Source organism: Mustela putorius, unplaced genomic scaffold, assembly GCF_011764305.1.
Source record: "Mustela putorius furo isolate JIRA1106 unplaced genomic scaffold, ASM1176430v1.1 tig00003901_pilon_pilon_pilon, whole genome shotgun sequence".
In the NCBI taxonomy this organism is placed as follows: Eukaryota; Metazoa; Chordata; class Mammalia; order Carnivora; family Mustelidae; genus Mustela; species Mustela putorius.
The window spans coordinates 5,263,219-5,281,900 of NW_025422049.1; the positions used below are offsets into that span (position 1 = coordinate 5,263,219).

The 18,682-nt window shown below is 41.3% G+C and overlaps 1 protein-coding gene and 1 non-coding gene across 6 annotated transcripts in view; both read right to left on the reverse strand.

Moving 5' to 3' along the window:
- GRIA3 (glutamate ionotropic receptor AMPA type subunit 3) overlaps positions 1 to 18,682 on the reverse strand; it is a 288,759-nt gene that overhangs the window by 129,883 nt on the left and 140,194 nt on the right. The window lies entirely within an intron of this gene.
- On the reverse strand, positions 5,463 to 5,603 carry LOC123388562. Its single transcript, XR_006603039.1, has one exon. It is a non-coding gene; the product is annotated as a U4 spliceosomal RNA (small nuclear RNA).

Sequence of the window (18,682 nt, forward strand, 5' to 3'; positions counted from 1 at the left end):
GGCTATCGGAAGGTCTTAAGACAGTATTTCTCAAAGTATGTGTTGTGGGGGATAACCCAGAGAATGTAGGAAAATGCAGGCACTTGGGCACCTCTCTGGAGAGTCTGATTCAGAAAGTCTAGGTCAGAGCCAGGGAGTTTGCTTTTGACACTCAGTTGATTCTGATGCCCACTGAAGTCTAGGACTATCTTTCCATATGATAATAAATGCACTTTGAAAAGCTAATAAGATCTTCAATTATGGGATTCTCATGAAAGGGGTTAAGAAGGGAGACACTGGGTTTATAGGGTGCTTCTTTCAAAAGCTTCCATGGGAAGGGTGGCAGGGGAGGGCAGCATGAAGACACTCACTAAGACTCCTGGGACAGGAGCCAAAGGAAGAATCTCTGACAGATTCTTGTTTTAGACAGGACTGCCCCAGAGGCGGACTCTTGAGACAAAGAATCGAGGGACAGTAGTTGGGATTCCAGGAAGCTTTGGTAGGGGAGTGAGGAAATGAGAGAGCAAAGGGAAAGAAGCCAGTCCAGGGACATTCCTGAGCAGGTTGGCTCTGAGTATCTCTGAGAGTGGTGTGTGAGGGCTGGGAAACTGGAGGCTTTGTCCTTCACTCTCCATTCAATGTTGGCTGATAGCTTCCATCAGGAATATTAATTCCTTCCCAGGGCTGCTGTTGTTTCTTTTTTTTTTTTTTAAATTTTACTTATTTGAGAGAGAGAGAGAGAGAGAATGAGCAAGCAGGAGCTGGGGGAGGAGCAGAGGGAGAGAGAGAGAGAAACAGACTCTGTCCTGAGCAGGAAGTCCACCATGGGGTTTGATCCCAGGACCCCAAGATCATGACCCAAGCCAAAGGCAGATGCTTAACTGACTGAGCCACCCAGGTGCCCCCTGCCCCAAACTTCTGACTTTCTCACTCTCAGGCTGGGAGAAAGGCTTCCAGTGGAGAATAACACGTGCTTGCAATAGGAAGCTGCTGGAGTGGGTAAAAAAGGCTAGTGCCAAGGGGCCATGGGTAGGACATCCCCAGCACCTGTTACAACTGCCGTGATCCTTAAGTCACACATACTGCATCCTAAAGTTTACATATTGCTTTGTTGAGCATCATTGCGACGGATGGAAAAATAAAGCAAAACATGAGGTAAGCAGGAGAGCATCATAGTGGTGGGAGTGGATCCTGGAGTCAGACTGACCTAAGGCACCAGTTCTTCCTCTTCATTAGCCAAGTGGCCTTGGGTAAGTCATTTTACCTCTCTGAATCTCAGTTTCCACATCTAAAATAGGAATCATAATGGCACCTACCTCATAAGGCTACTGTGAGGCCTAAGTGAAGAAATGCATTTAAAGTTTCTAGCAGAGCATGTGATATTTAAAGGGATTCAACCAATATTGCTTCCCTCTCTCCCATCCCTATATCTTTACTTATCTCATGTACCCCATAGCACAGAGCCCCAGTGTTTGGCACCAAGGTGATGCTTAATAGATGTTTCAAACATGGAAGGCTTAAAACCACCTTGGAGAAAAGTCCAGATTGCTTAGGAAGTGGTATAAGAAGGTGCCATAAGAAGGTGCCATTTAAAGTAATATAAAATTGAGAAAAGTGTATTGAGGGGATGGGCATTGAACAAGTTCAGACACAGGGAAGACTCTCTCTTGGAGAGGAAGATGCCTTGTAGACTGGATTTTGAATGATCAGGGGCAGGGGACTGTTGCTGGCAGAAAGAAGGGAGAAGAAGAGCCCTTGAGAGAAGATGCCTTGGACTAAGGCCTGGTGGTGGGAGAGAACAGAAGATGTTTAAACACAAGCTCACATTTATTGAGCATTTACCATGTACATGGCATGGTGGAAACTGATTTTTCACATGCTTTACCTAATTGGATCCTCACCACAACTTTTGAAGGTAGGTACTAGTATTAATTTCATCTTCCATGTCAGGAAACCGAAGCCCAGAGAAGCTGGGTAACTTGCCCGAGGCCTCACAGGCAGAAAATGATGGAACCTGGAGTCACAATCAGATCTGTCTGAATCCAGAGCCCAGTCACTGGGTGATTGCAGCTCTACTAATGATTAGTGATCATAAGAACTATATTATGACTGTGGGATGATCAGCTCCCACTATGAGCTTAATACAACAAGACTAAGGACCTACTGTTATTATGTATTATTACCTAAGGGGGGAGAAGTTATGGCCTGAATCTTTGGAAATTCTCCTTTTTGTGGGGCATCCTGGGAATTTCCCTTTAGTTTCCCCTAATTATTTCTCAAAGCTGTGGGCCTGGTTCATATGATCCTAACTCCAATTTTTGATTCCTTCTCAGAGTATAACATGGGTTGTCATTGTTTCATCGTGAGCTGCACTTATGATGAATGCTGGATAATCAGAACAAAAGCACAGAAAAAATAATTAGGGGGAACCAAAGGGAAGAGGCTCATAGTCTTGAATAAGAGACTGTGCAAGAGGTTTCTAGGACTCAGTCCCTGAAGCTCTGATAATGTATTTTGATCCTTGTCTGCATGCAGATGAATGAGTCCATCAAATGAAAGGCAGTTTGTCACAGTCCAGGTTATTTAGCTAGTTAATTAAAAGTCTGAGTAAGCTGGTGTCTCTCTGCACTGGGCTCTGAAGATACCAAACCTATGTCCTGACCAGGCAAGTTAATTTAAAATAAGTGACCTCAATTGGGTAATGGTTGCAAGTTCAAATTCAAGAATTGCTATAATCAGTCCCAGATGGATCTTAATTGTTCTTTCAGGAAACAGAGTGGGGAAGGGGGAAAGAGAAATGCCCAAGCCCAAAGTAAAGGTTATTAGCCATACCTTTTGAACGCAGGGGAGATGATGGGGGCAGGGTATATGTACTGTGTGTAACAGAATATTGCTGCTTTTCCAAATGCACCCTTCCAGAACCAGTATGTAAAATGGGTCTAGCTCTTTTTCAAATAAGATCTAAAGAAACTGAGAAATCTGAACCATGTGGTCTCGGGCAAGTTATTTAACCTTCTTAAGTCTGTTTCTCATCTATGTAATAGAGAAAATGCTATTCACCCTACCTACCTCTGAAGTTTAAAGGAGATACATTGCAAAAAAAGCTTTGAAAAAATGTGGAAAGTTCTACAGGGCAGTGTATATTCTTGCTTTAAGCCAGGAGAGTTTCCCGATCAAAGATTTTTGATTTGAGAGTAGAAGGCCCTATGTATGGACCTCTTTTTATTTTTCCTTGAGACTTTGTCATAAACCAGGTACCTTCTAAACGACACCTCTTGAAAGGTGAAAGGGTCACAATGAGTGGTATGTTCAGCCTCATATCTGTGTGGTGGTGTGTGATGTTCTAACTTCTTGGGAGGTGTACCCATGGAACTGAAAATGATTTTAGCTTTGTGGGTTTTCAGAAGAAGTCAGATTATGAAATTGGATCCTTTTCCATTCACGTTAAAATCTTAGACTTGAAATTACATGCTAGCAAAGCCCTGTGGTAGCATAAGGTCAGTTTCGGTCACAGTGAAAGCAGGATTGCATTATCCCCATTTTTTTTTTTTATGAATGCTTGGGTTTCCCTACAGTGTTCTGATGCATTCTAATTGCCCATATCTTCCCCAGCCCTGGAAGTCAAATTAATAAGAATTTGTATAGTGGTAAAAATAATATAAGCCCAAATTCCTAACCTAGTACAAAGCCTTGGAAGACCAAGAATTTGACCACATTGGGTCGCACTAACGACTGCCTTTCCCCCCACTTGATTCCACTTTTAAAGGGAATTGTATTGTGCTATGCATTTGAGTCCCTCTTAATGGAATATAAGCATCTAAGACAGATTTACAGCCTATGCCTACTGACAGTAATCACAACTGTTTATCCTGCAAGCCTAAACAATACTCATTTAAGGGGCTTGGTTTTAAATCAGAGTCTGCGTTCTGCCTTGTTAGATGAACCAAGCAAGTAATGGAGTTGTGTCTCCCAGAATTGTATTGTTATTGAAGGGCTGTGCCTTTTGCTGAAAAGAGCTTGAGGCGATAATGAACAAATAAATGAACAAAAAACCCTGGCTCCACATTACCCTTCATCACTGGGAAACACTCATCCATGGTAGGGAGCAGAAGAGGACAAAGCTCTGCTAGGATTTTGCAAAGGTTTAAGTTATAGGCTGAAACCCTCTTTCTAGAAATCTTCCTGGGGAGTTCCAGTAGCACATGCAGCATGAATAAAAGACATAATATGCGGTGTGTAGGACTGGTGATTATTCTCCAAGTGATAAATGTCAGAACTTTTTTTTTCTTTTTTACTAAAATGTCAAGAAGCTATTTGTTTAATGCAATAGATCTTATTGAGCACTTACTAGGTTCCAAACTGTTTTGGATGCTAGGATTACAGCAGTGAACAAAACACAAAAAACCCTGCCCTCATGAAGCCTAGACTCTAGTTGGGTTGGCTAGTGATTGCTCCATCCTGTGAATTCCTAGGTGGTTTCCAGCTCATCTTTCTCAGGCTACTAATGATGTATTGATTTAGGCATGTGTTCTGCCATCCTGATTAGACTCTAGATCCTTGAGGGCAGGGCCTCAGTTTAAACTTGTTTTATCATTCAGCACAGTGCCCTGTGGGCATGTATTCAATCAATGTTTGTGGATGATGGGAATAAAGACAATTGGAAATACAAGGAGGAAGAGTGAGAAGTGACTTTAGCTTCAAATGTTATCTTTCTCGGGTAGTATGTTTTGCTATGAACAGACTATCTTAACTTAAACACTAATTCCAGATAGTTGGGTGGGAAGTGGGATGGGGTGAGGAAGCTGGTGGTCTATTCAGGGGAACCCATCTGCAGATTTCTATTTGGCCCATGTATTGGCATAATCTCGGGTGGTGTGCCGTGAGGAGTATGGGCTCTAAAATCAGATCTGGGTTTAAATCCTTGCTTTTTCACCTCAGTCAGCATCTTCACTGTAAAATGGTAGTGTGGTTTAATCTCTAAGTAGAAGCCTCTCATTTTGGAGACCATGTTATTACATTACTTGGTGGAAAAATCCCATTTCTTGGGGATTGAAAGGTCGTGACGAAAGGTAGAGTCATGTTTTGGCCAATACAGCCCATATTCTTCTTGGTATCAAGTTTCTACCATTCTGTTTTATGACATCTGAGCTGGTCTTAATATCCTAATTGGCACTGCTTATTAGCACTCACTCTGACAAGTAGTAAGTGGTGTTTATCACACCTATGCAAATAGAAACTTCCACTTTCTTCCACCAAACCAGATGAAGTATTGGGTCCTTGAAGACTCAGTTCAACAAATCATCAGGAGAAGGACTCCCTGATCTCCAAGTCAGGCTGAAGGAGACGTGTTTCTTCTGCATTCCAGGAGGATCTGTGTGCCCTTTATCGCACTAGACCACTATCATCTGTTTACTCGACTGCTTCCCTACTAAACCATGAGCTTTTTAATGGCTGCAACCATGTGTTTTACTTGATTTTTATTTTTTTCTTTGAACTTCTCACTAGTTCTTATCCAGGACAACAGAAATAGGCAGAGTGAATAGGAATGTTGTCTTGCTTTCAATTAGCAATAATCGCGCCTCGGATAAACCTCATTGGCTACGATACTGCCACTGCGCAAAGCTTTCAAGGAGAGCTTGAAACCATCTCCTTAGATTTCAGCAGATCTGCTGGAAGGGATTGTGCGTAGAGCCTCCTGTTTCCTTTTTTCATGCAGTTAAGAAGATAAAGCCATTCACTTGTTTCCCCCGCTTCAAGTAGTATTCCTGTATATGTAGATTCTATGAAGAGGACACTTGAGTAATGGGTCCTTTTCAGTTTTCATAAATAATCAAGTCTGAGCTAGTTTTTACACAGAAAGCCTTTGTTAGATATGTTGGGTTCTGTTGAAATGAGATTGCAAATGGAACGATCCCTGTCCTCCTCTGGATGAGAGTAAGGGGAAATTCATCACCATCTGACAAGTTTTCAGCTAAACTCTGAGCAAAGCAAATAATATGGAACTCATGAAATCAGTTTGTAAATTGAACAGCTTTCACTATGTTTGGAGAAACCATACATTTTTCCTCTTGGTTCATAGATCTTCCAGTATCTGGATCATTATTAACATAGATAGCCCTTTTTCTTTACAAATAGTTTGATGGCAAGATTGCCATGCGTGCTTTGACATGACTTAAGTTAAGAGAATGAGTTTCGGGTCACTGAGTGGTAAGGGCCATGAAAAAGAAAAGTGGGTAGGATTTCATGTGTATTGTCTTTTGAGGGCTCTCGGTCACTGGCTATAGTTTAGCAAACAGGGTATTGTGGTGGAGGCTGCAGGGGACAGAGTCGCTGGGGAAGGAGACCCCTGGGAAGTTTTCTCAGGCAAAAAATGCCCTCCCGGGGCACCTGGGTGGCTCAGTGGGTTAAGCCGCTGCCTTCGGCTCAGGTCATGATCTCAGGGTCCTGGGATCGAGGCCCCGCATCGGGCTCTCTGCTCAGCAGGGAGCCTGCTTCCCTCTCTCTCTCTGCCTGCCTCTCCATCTACTTGTGATTTCTGTCTGTCAAATAAATAAATAAAATCTTTAAAAAAAAATGCCCTCCCACTTAGTTTCAATATTCCACAATTAGTACTTTATCTTCAACAGGCTGGGTGTGAGAAGCGTTCTGGGGAGGAGATGAGAATGACATTGCCCTTCCCTTATGAATGCAAATGCTTGAGGATTCCGGGAGGGACCTGCTGCCACCTGCTATTGGTGTAGCAAATGCAAAGGAACTAAAAGCTCTGTTGAGAGATACACTTTCCTGTCACTCCTTACAACTCTCTCTGAGTGGCTTGGTGGTCGTTGCCATGGACACCAAATAGCAAAAGGGTTTGGGTCAGAGTTTGAAGGATTGCGCTGTGCTTGAGTGGGTGAAACTGAAATTAAGTTAATGCATGTACAAAGAAGGTGTGCTTCTCTCCTTTGTGCCTTTGAGAAAACTGCAACAAAGCAGTCTGTCAAGCAACAATTGATTTTATATTGGCCAGGGAAGGGGGAGGAGGAGCGATTTATTGAGTAGGAGGTTCTCAAGCACAGGTAGTAGTTTGAAATAGGTCAAAAGAAGTGAAAAGGACTTGTCAGAGCTGTTGAGGACATAGCAGCGAAGGAACTTAAAAATTGTCATTAAGAAGTTTTTGATACTATCTTCTTTGACTGTCTAGTCCCCTGATGCAGTGTTCCTGGGTCTTCATCTCTCAATCTAAGACACAGTGTTACTGAGGTCCTACTCTGTTTTGGTTCTTCCCTCTTATTTACCTCTGTGAGTGTGTGTGTGTGTGTGTGTGTTTTAGATAATATCATTTTAAGGTTCTGATTTGCACATTGGTTCACCTAGTTCTGTGTCCCCATTCTTAAGACTGGCAGGCACATTGTCTGGCAACATTGAACTTTGAAAGAGATGGCACCCTTCCTGCCCCTGTCCTCAATAATGATCCACTTATACCTACAGCTAGAATTTCCACTGTTGGGGCAATTAAAGGCATGAAAACATCCGAAGTTAAACCATGGAAATTTTAATACAATACCCATGTTTAGGAAAGACCTTTTTGGCCCACAAAATCATAATCAAAGCACCTGCCACCCCTTAGTAAGACTCACAGATCCAGACATTTAAGGTGACTCCCCCACTTCAGTTTCCCTCTTCTTAGATGCACCTCAGATTATAGAAGAAACTTAGATCCTTTTTGAGTTCTCAGGCTCAGTGACCACACGTTCTTTTTCCTTGTTCATTTTCTCCTCCTTAAGACATGAGGTGCAATGACTCTTACGCTTGATATGTGTAGACTTGCCCTCTCTGAGGATCTTAGAATACTTGAGAGAAATAGTCTGATTCATCTTGTCACCCTGTCAGGTAAGGAAGTCTTCTTATATTTTATGGCCGGAGTCACTAAAATGATGAAAGGCGAGGTGGCTGTACAAGGTCACATGGTGATCTTGAGATAGAACTCAGCCAACTTTTGGGTCTTTGGCCTAGCACTGGATTACTTCAGAAGATATTTGTCAACTGCTATTCTTTTCCCAAGTAAGGCATTGCGGGGGCTCATGTGTATTTGGGAGGCTCTTTGGTAGCTATATTTATTTTTAAAAGTTGGAGAGAGACTAGTGGTACCTGGCTACTTCTTTCTTCCCCTTACCTCTACCTCTAGTGACATGACAATAATTGTCACCAATCTCCCAAGTCCTGGTTCTGGCCTGTTGAAAGGAACCCCTTACTTGGTACTTTGTTATAACCTCTGGGCAGATATAGATCTGGACTGAGGGAAGGCTGCCCCAACAGACATGAGATTTGACTGGAAGGGCCAATGGGGTGGTTGTAACAAATTGACTAAGGACTCTTTCCCACACTCCATCTTATCAAAGTCCAGACCTTGGCATGGATCAGTTAATTATCATTGCCTTTCAGTGTTAGGGCAGTAAAGAACTTGAATTTGCATATTTTATTTTATTTTTTAATCACTGCACTTATTTTGCTTGGTGTCTCTCTATAGGAAATCCCAGAAATCTAAATTATTTTAAACATAAGGGTCCTGTGGCAATGGGAACAATAATTAGCTTTTGCATTGCTGTTGTAAACTGTGGTTCTTGCAGCCCTTATGAAACTGTTTGTTACAGCATCTGTTAGAATCTAGGACAAGGCTCCTGTAATCATGCAGCTGTGTGATGAACCTTCTAATTGCTACATTTTTGTTGCTCTTAATCTGGGTAAATTTCCTAATAAAGCATGATGATGATTCTAAAAAATTCATTAATGTTTACAAGGCAGTTATTCTAATGCATAGGATTTAGTCAACCTCTCAGTGCCTGCAAAGGCTTACCCAGCACATTCACTGTGTAAGCCATACAAAGGAACAGGTATCAAGGTGTTTTCCTCCTATGCTAACTGAAAATGTACTCTTTGCCTGTGGAGGGATGAAAGAGCTATGTATGGTCAATGTGTCCTTTCTATTTTTTTTAAAGACCTGCAGTCTCACTTGATTAAGTGATGGGATCAACTCAAAACAAAAGAAAATATTTGTATTGGTTTTATTGTTGCATTTTAATTTGTTCATATCTTTAGAAGTTTGGAATAAGTTACCAGGCTTAATCCTAAAATATTGGTTTTAATAGATGGGGGAGAAGACCTTTTGATGGAATACATTTTTATTGATTATTTTTATTAACATATAAAGTATTATTTGCCCCAGGAATTCAGGTGTGTGAATCGTCAGGCTTACACATTTCACAGCACATACCCTCCCCAATGTCCATAACCAAAGCACCCTGTCCCTAACCCCTACCCCCCGGCAACCCTGAATTTGTTTTGTGAGATTAGGAGTCTCTTAGGGTTTGTCTCCCTCCTGATCCCATCTTGTTTCATTTTTTTCCTTCCCTACCCCCAAACCTCCACTCTGCCTTTCAAATTCCTCATATCAGGGAGATCATATGATAATTGTCTTTCTCTGATTGACTTATTTCACTCAGCATAATACCCTCTAGTTCCATCCACATCATTGCAAATGGCACGATTTCATTTCTTTTGATGGCTGCATAGTATTCCATCATATATATATATATATATATATATATATATATTTATATATACCACATTGTCTTTATCCATTCATCTGTTGATGAACATCTAGGTTCTTTCTACAGTTTAGCTATTGTGGACATTGCTGCTATAAACATTCGGGTGCACGTGCCCCTTTGGAGCACCACGTTTGTATCTTTAACATATATACCCAGTAGTGTGATTGCTGGGTAGTAGCGTAGCTCTATTTTCAATGATTGAATAAATTTTTACTGTAATCTACTCTACATTGCTATGTGTGAAGGACACATGAGCAGGAGTATGACAGTGGATAAGGTTATAACAGGGACCTTATGATAGGTTTGTGATGAACAAACTGCAGTTAATCAGAAGCCAACTACCAGAAATTCCTGACAGGAATTTTCCCCAGTCATATTCCAGATATTATTTTATCATTTTTCAGATATAAGGGCTGATGTGATATTTGCCTATACATAAGTGCATAACTTTCATTAACCAGAAAATCCTATTAACGGGAGCATTTGTTAATCTGTACTCTAAGGAGAGAGGTAAATGATAAACTTCCAGGTGTTTACTGGCCTTGGGGCATAGCATCTCAATTCCCCCCTCCATCTGTGTCTCCAAGGCTAAGCAAAGCTTACTGATACTGAGGTTTGCAAGAGTCACAGTCAGCAAAGAAACATTCTGTGATGGCCACCAGCCTGGCCATCCGAGAAAGCAGGAAAGTTGACTCACATAGTTTTAGATACTTATCATACTCTGCCTTCCAGAATGATTGTATTGCCTTATCACCCCTACTAGTATAGCATGAAAGACATGTCTTCCCCCCTGCCCATATCTAGAATGATGTATGGTAGCATGGGTTGGGATTCAATATTTCTCGAATTGCCTACCCTGTTTTTCACCGCTCTGGGAATCATAGCCTGTTGGACCTCGGAGGGACCATCATATAGAACACAGTCATTTTACAGTTTAGGAATTGGAGGCACAGAGGGATTAAGTGACCCCTTGGAGTTCTACAGCTTGGGGCTAGAACCCAGGTCTGCCTCCAGGCCTCTGTACTCCTCTTTATAAAACTCTAAGATGTCTCCAGTCATCCCAAGGAATCCATGAGGTTCCCTAATGAAAATTAATTCAAATTTGTGTTGATTTTTAAAAATAAAACCCTCAAACCTCATAGGAAATAATCAAGCAAATAATTAGATACAATTTTTTAAAATAAGGGGAGGGAACTGTTGGTTGAGCAAGAGCTGTTTCTTTTTGAGACCAAACCTTCTATCATCTGAAATAAACAAGTGTCTTGCTGTTTCAAAGTAATGATCTTGAATGAGTTTTTTCTCTTTATTTTCCCAGAGGGGATTTGTTTCTAAATAGTCACAAAGCCAGTCTAGCCAGTCTAGTGTGAAGTATGACCAGAGAATCAGACTATCCTTTTTAATAAGCTGAAGATAAAATCTCTAAATATAGAGTGGGGTGTCTGCTACTAACTCTTAGGATAAATATCTTTGCAGCTTAGGGAACAAGTTTGTTTAAGGCTGCCAGTGAGTGCTGAAATCACCTAACACCTGGAAGACCTTTACTGCAAGTATAAGTGTGTGGCTCTGCCCATTCACGTAGGGTCTGGAGGCCAGATGTTAAGCTGGATTTAAGAGAAACAATGTCAGCTGTCAGTATCTTTAAGAAATCCAACCATAAGTTCTATTTTTGGGACACTGTTTGCAATTTTGTGGTGCATTTTTGATTCAGAATATTTATTAAGGTACAATATATGTTAAGTAATCGCTTTAAATCATCATGTCAGTAGGGTAAGAAATAGAGACCACAGGACATCATAATTGGTGAAGTAATTGAGAAAGGTCCCTGAAAAGGATGTTTGAGGCAGCCAATTTCATTTCAGGGAGAAAACTTGAATGGCTGGATGTGGGAAAAGAAAGGGAACATCTTGTAAAATACATCAAGAGATGAAGAAAGGCCAATGAGTTTGTTTGGTTATCTATGTTGGAAGTATGGCCATTAGGAGACTGGGAAGAAGGGAGAAACAAAGAGAAATGTGGCCTCTCTCTCTCTCTCTCTTTTTTTAATTGGGCCTTACCATGTTCCTGGGGGAAGAAGATGGAAAGACATAGGTCTTGGAAACACTTTGACGTTACATTCTCTGATGAATTAACTCATATGCAAAAAACAGCTGTGGGTTTTTATAATTCCTTTTATTCTACCAGCACATACGTACCTTGTCTTTATTATGTTATTTTACATTTGTTGAGATATGCTGCTCTCTCATTTGATTTACATTACTAGGGGCTGTTACGGATCTTAAAAGGGAAAGAAGAAGAACTTTTGTTTCTTCTCATAGTGCCTAGTATAGTACTCTAATATAAGCCCTTGTGTGAGGTTAACCTCAGAACAGTTGATTGACCCTTGCCTTGGAAGTGTTCCATGTAAATTACAAAGCCTGTTCCAGAGGTCTGATCCTTTTGCCTTCTTTTTTTTTCTTCATGAGTTACCTCCTAATTGTGCAGTGATTTCTTAGATAGGTAAGCAATTATTTCTCCATTCTAAGAGATCCCATTCTATGTGGCCCTTGTTTCTCTATCATGGGGATACAATCTCAGATACCCTTAGAAATCCAGGTAAGTAACACCTACCAAATCCCTTATGTGTCTTTTTGTTTAAAGATTCTGAAATACTTCTCATTTAGTCCACCTGTAGTCACAGGCTGGTAAATAAAGAGTGCCTTGCTTTGGTTCAAGGGGTCTCCAGTGTCACTGTACTATCTCCTATCCAGTACCAGCCCACCATATATCTGAAAGTCATGGAAGACATAGAAATAAGTGTATAGGACCACTACCATATAATGGAAGAAAAATGTTTAGCTTTCAGCTTGTAACTATGTCTCTGAAAGGAGGTCTCTAGAAGAACTCTGGAAGTCTAAGCATAGAGAATCTTTCTTAGACAAACCCTAGTGTTGAAAAGGAATTGACCAGGGGCTCCTGGGTGGCTCAGTTGGTTAAGCATCCAACTCATGATTTTGGCTCAGGTCATGATCTCCGGGTTGTGAGATGGAGCCCCACATCAGGCCCTGTGCTCAAAATGAAGTCTGTTTGACATCCTTTCTCACCCTCTGCCTCTGTCCTACCCCCCACACATGCTCTCCCCCAAAAATAAATAAATAAAATCTTAAAAAAAGAAAGGAATTGAACAAACATAGTTCTTGAGAGTATGTTGTGGCAGTGGGCATGGAAAGGAGGAGAAAATTGAATAATTTACTTCTCTTTCACTGTCCCTCCAGACCCATAATTTATCTTAACCATGTCCCCCAACCATCTTCTCCTTTGGAATTTGGATAGGGTAAAAAGGAATATCTATGGAATAAAACAAAAGATATGAAAGTAGCAGGAGGATTCTCTGAAGTAGCCTGTACCCACCTCTGAGAGACAGAAGTAGGATAAAAATCTTCCAAGAGTGATGGGCATATCACTCTCTATCCCAGTTTTACCAGATACCTGATTAACTTCCCATAGCATCTTAGCTAGTCAGGAAGAGATTCTATTACTGTGAAAAAGCACCCTCCCTAATCTGCCTCACCAAACAAATATGATAGATGACTGGAAGAGCTACATTTATACTGAATGAGCCTAGAGTGTTCAGAAAAACCTACTCTTCTGGAATAAACTGGACATTTTGACAGAGCATTTATGTTTTTAGGTATGAGAGATATAGGTGAATAGGAGCAGGCTCACCCCTAATGTTTTTGAACCCATGGCAGGAATACAAATGGAGGACCACATACCCTATATTTAAATGTTAAAATGTCCAAAAACAAGGTATGCCTTGGCCTGCTTGAGTATCTCCCTGTCACCCCAAATAAAGAAATAAACTGAGGCAAGCTCAAATGGCCAGAAATTGAGTTTGTTCAGGAATAGCAGAAGAAGTACTATTCTAGGAAATGCAAACTGTAGCATGCTTCAGGTGAGTCTGTCTAGGGTATGGGGTAGGCAGTATTTGTGCACAAGGAGTGCAAAGAGTGAGGAAGTTTGGTCAGTGTCCCAGCAATAAGTTCATTGGCTTGAGGCTGAAAAGAGATTCTTGATGGATATTCATTGGTCAGGAGAGAGGTTCTGGTTTTTTGTGAAGTCAGGCATTTATGGGAGATTAGTCCTCTCAATTATTAAGTTTCATTTTCCTGAAGGCACATGCATGAGATTTTCCATTTCAGATCCTCTAGTTCCATTTTAGATTGAAATCCTTCACACACCCAAAGCTCTGCCGGCCATGCTCTTGAAATAGATCAGAATGCTCAAGGACTCAGGCTCTCTCCCAGGCCAGAGCTACTACTTGTGAGATTCACACAGTCTGCTGGGGCAGAGCAGGATGGGATGGAATCGGAGTCCTAAGCTCAGAACTCCTGCCTTGTGGCTGGACCCACCTGAAGCTGGGATGGGGTGGACCTGTCAAATTCTCCAAGAAGCCAAGGACAGCAAGTTGCCAGCCCCAAGCCTCACTTTTCTGACTTGGAGTTGCCAAGAAATTCCACATGTCTTCCAAAACTACATCATTCAAGTAGTGCAGAGGGAGGGAGCACAGTTATCTGGAGAAACATATCTGCCAAGATTCTTTGCTTAGGGTGACTTGAGGAGGCCAATTGTAAACAAAATTAGTCATTTTTGGAACACATCTTCCTTATCCATTCGTCCGTTGAAGGGCATCTTGGTTCTTTCCATAGTTTGGCGACCGTGGCCATTGCTGCTATAAACATTGGGGTACAGATGGCCCTTCTTTTCACGACATCTGTATCTTTGGGGTAAATACCCAGGAGTGCAATGGTAGGGTCATAGGGAAGTTCTATTTTTAATTCCTTGAGGAATCTCCACACTGTTCTCCAAAGAGGCTGCACCAACTTGCATTCCCACCAACAGTATAAGAGGGTTCCCCTTTCTCCACATCCTCTCCAACACATGTTGTTTCCTGTTTTGTTAATTTTGGCCATTCTAACTGGAAGAGATTATGCTGAGTGAAATAAGTCAAGCAGAGAGAGTCAATTATCATATGGTTTCACTTATTTGTGGAGCATAACAAATATCATGGAGGACAAGGGGTGTTAGAGAGGAGAAGGGAGTTGGGGTAAATTAGAAGGGGAGGTGAATCATGAGAGACTATGGACTCTGAAAAACAATCTGAGGGGTTTGAAGTGGCGGGGGGTGGGAGGTTGGGGTACCAAGTGGTGGGTATTATAGAGGGCACGGATTGCATGGAGCACTGGGTATGGTGAAAAAATAATGAATACTGTTTTTCTGAAAATAAATAAATTGAAAAAAAATTAGTCGTTTTTCTCTTGTTTCCTATGGCATAAGTTGTCAATTTCTCCTTCATTGCTCCTGCCCTTGCCCTACTCCCCCTTAACCCCATAGGCCTTTGTGCCCTGATATGGGGAGTCCAGTTTGGCTTATGTGTCCCTCTCCCCTTTTTTCCTGATGTCTCACCAGCTACTAACTGTTCAAAAACTCCCAATACCCAAAAGACAAAAAATCCTGTCTCTGTGTTTTAGTGTTTGCAACATGGAGCTCAAGGTAGTGGCTCCTCTCACTTGGATTTAAGGGTGATATTGGGTAGGAGTGAAGAACATTCTCAAATCTAGCAGCTGAGAAAAGCTCAGCACCCACCTCAAACACTTATCCCGTGGGCATTTATACTTTCCCAGAACGAGTCCTATTTTATGCTTGGTTTTCTGGAGGTTAATGGAGGGAAGAGGAGCTGTCTTCCAGAATTTTCCTTCCTGAATTTTACATTCAGCTTATTCCCTAGCAAGAGAAGTAGGAAATAGGCAACATCTAGGGCAATTGGGGTAATATAATGGAGATTGTGGTTCTTTACCTGAGAATTACACACAGATGGGAATGCTAGTTGCTCTGATAAAGTATCTCTCACAATTTATTCCTACTTTTGAGGGGGCCCATTGCATAGGTTGTTTTGGTCCCATAAGTAAATGAACTTGTTTGTTATAAATGAGCTTTTCACCAAAGGGTGGGGTTAAGGGGCTTATTTTCAATTCCGTGTGTTAATGGAATATAGATCCTCATCAAGTGGAGAAAATATCTGTGAAATGCTTGTTGTTTATCAATGGTTGTTGTAAACAAAGCTGTTCTAGGCCTCATCAAGATGCTTATCTCTTACAAACTCTGGTTGAATCTACTTGGCTTGAAAACCTCAGTCAGACCCAAGGCTGATGAGTGCAGTGATTCACAGCCTTTGGAGTCAAACCCCCTGGGTTCAAATTATGGCTCCACCAATTATTAGCTGCATGACCTCTATGTCTCAGTTTCCACATCTGTAAAATGGAGATAATATCCTCATATACCTTATAGGGCTAATATGAGGATTAACTCACATGAGATATATAAACATACATACCCACACACATTGATTAAAGTGGTATCTGGAACTTGGTAACCACTTGATCCCTATTTGTAATTAAAAATGCCCAGTTGTCATAGGTGGTTGAAGGTTTTAATGCCTTTAATTATTTTAAGTGATACTGAAAAATCTAGTTAATTCTCAGGTAGTCCTTGAGCTTATCAGTCACTGTGTGTTACCCAATGTTATACTGGTAAGGAAAATAGAGAGGTTGTCTAACGTGCTAAACTCATATTAGTGAGACCGGAGGCTAGGTCTTAAAACTCTATTCTCATCTTGAGACCTTAGATTGAACTGATATCTTGGAAAATCCACGAAGACACTGAGCAACAACATTCCCTCAGCAACTAATTTTTGCAAGCATGAAGACTTCCTTCTAGTGGACAAACAACTATGGTTACTGGTTATTGAGTGCCTACTGGATGCAAGCGCTGTGCCAGGTGCTCTCCACAGATCCATCAGATCTTATCTGATCCTCATAACACATGAGGATCACATGAAAGGAAGGGAGTGGAATGGTCTTTCAAGATAAGAAAGTTGAGCCTCAAAGAAATTAAGTCACTTTTTTCAAAGTCATGCAAAAGAGAAATAATAGAGCTAGGATTTGAAGTCAAGCCTATCTGATTACCAGGCTGGTGTTTATTCAACTCTTACCATAAACAAAATCTTCCAGAAAGAGGGAATGCTAACACAAACTGTCTCGTGGACTGGTATGTCAGCTAAATGTTCCATAAGGAACGTTGAGAGTTAGGGCTGGGGCAAAGGGGGAGAAAACAGAGGGGAGCAACTGGATGGTACCACTCTGTGCTGAGTGGAGAGTGAGGCCAGGAGTAGGCATAAGGCTATCTAACATTTTTAATTCACTTGACCTAGGTCTAGCCATAGGCAACAGTGCTCTAGTGACCCCAATTGCTACATACACTTTGGAGTGAGCATGGCCTCTTTTGTGTGATAGCCTCATACTTTAGAAAGGCCCCTAATAGTGTTCATCTTGCTTAAATTGTTACTTTTAGAGACCTGACTTCCTAACTTGGATGTTTCATTCTTAAAATTACTGTCTTTGAAGTGACAGAGTTCTCAAATGAAAGGAGCCTGAAGGATTGACCTGCTTTAGGATTCTGTCCTTAAGAAGTGTTCCTTTCACATCATCCACAATGAGGTGATTTTTGCCTGAAATATTTCCAGGAGAAATCATATAATCTGTATTTTTCCTGAGAGTAGCACATTGCCACAAATTGGTTTGGGCCCCACCAAGTTTGCATATGCCGTAATTCAAATAGGGGCTAACCTGAGATTTCCCTTTGAATTATCTATGAAAATAATTAAAACACAATAAAGCCCTAAGGGGGATGTTTAAATGCCTTTAAAGAGACAAACTTTTAGATATCCAATGGAAAGGCAACTTGGGAAATACCCTTATCTGTTCATTAAAATAAATCTTCTAAAATGTTATTTACTTGGCAACAGACAGGATTAGCTCAGAATATTAGTCTGTTCTCAAAAACAATCTTAAAACTTTCTAGATTTGACTTTTTCCTACTCTGGAATAGCCCCACATCCATATTGCCTCAACTGGTGAGCTTTTACTTTCTTCCGGTTTCTTCTCTCCTTGTAATGAGTCCTTTTAAATTTTGATTCTCTCTCTAGTCCTAGTTAAGCTCATTTGCTCTGGTCTTGTCCTCAGGCAGGCAGAGTGGTTTGGCCAGTGTCCTCTTTATGATAACTCTTTATACTTGAGGATGGTGATGAAACTGCCTTTTAGTTCTCTTTCACCAGCCTTAACAGCCCAAACACCAGGTAGCCTTTCCTTATAGGGCCCATTTTCTAATGCTTTAATCATTTTTTGCTGCTCCACTCTGGATCTTCTCCCATTGCTTTGCAAGTGTTTTACAACATAATCTGATGAACAAACCTAATCTAGGATTTGGCTTTGACTAAATATTTAATAAATGACTTAGAAATTAAGGAAAGTGGGTCAGTGTAGGGGCAAGAGCACTGGACTAGGAGTGAGAAGACCTGAGTTTCGTCCCTGCTTTGCCACTTACTAGGAAAGAGCGGAGCACCACATTTGGACAAATCATGGAAGTGTCACGAAGTGTCCATTTATCATCTGTTAATTTGGGATATACACATCTGCCCTGCCTGCCTCCCATAGTGATGCTCAAATGAGATAATGTATGTGAAAACACGTCATTCAGCACCAAAGCACTACCCAAACACCATGTGTCAGACATCTTCTAAAAGCTTTGCCTATATTATTAAGTCATTAATGGGCAGTTACCATTCCCATTTTACAACCAGGAAATGGAGGCACAGAGAGTTGAACAACTTGCCCCGGGTCACCCATCTAGTGACAGAATCCATGCCGACTGGCTCCAAAGTCCATGTTCTGAAACTCTCTGTTCTGCTGCCTCCCCAAATAAAGTTAAAATGTGGAACAGAGCCATATCATGTTATGGGCCCAGACTTTTAAAAGCAGTCCACATGTATATGCTACGGGGAGGAAGGATCTACTCTGTCACAGGGAGGTAAGTCCATGAGAGGCAACCTTTTCCAAAGTGAATGTTTAGATTTGTCATTGCAGGAAGGCAGCTGTCCACCAACAAGGAGGGCCTCATGAACACAGTACAGTAATAGGAATGCTGTATCTGGTCAGGTCAGTGCTTCATTCAGCCTAGTACACCTAAATCTTCCTGTACAAAGTGCTCTTCATTTTTAGATTCAAAATCCGCAGTTTCTA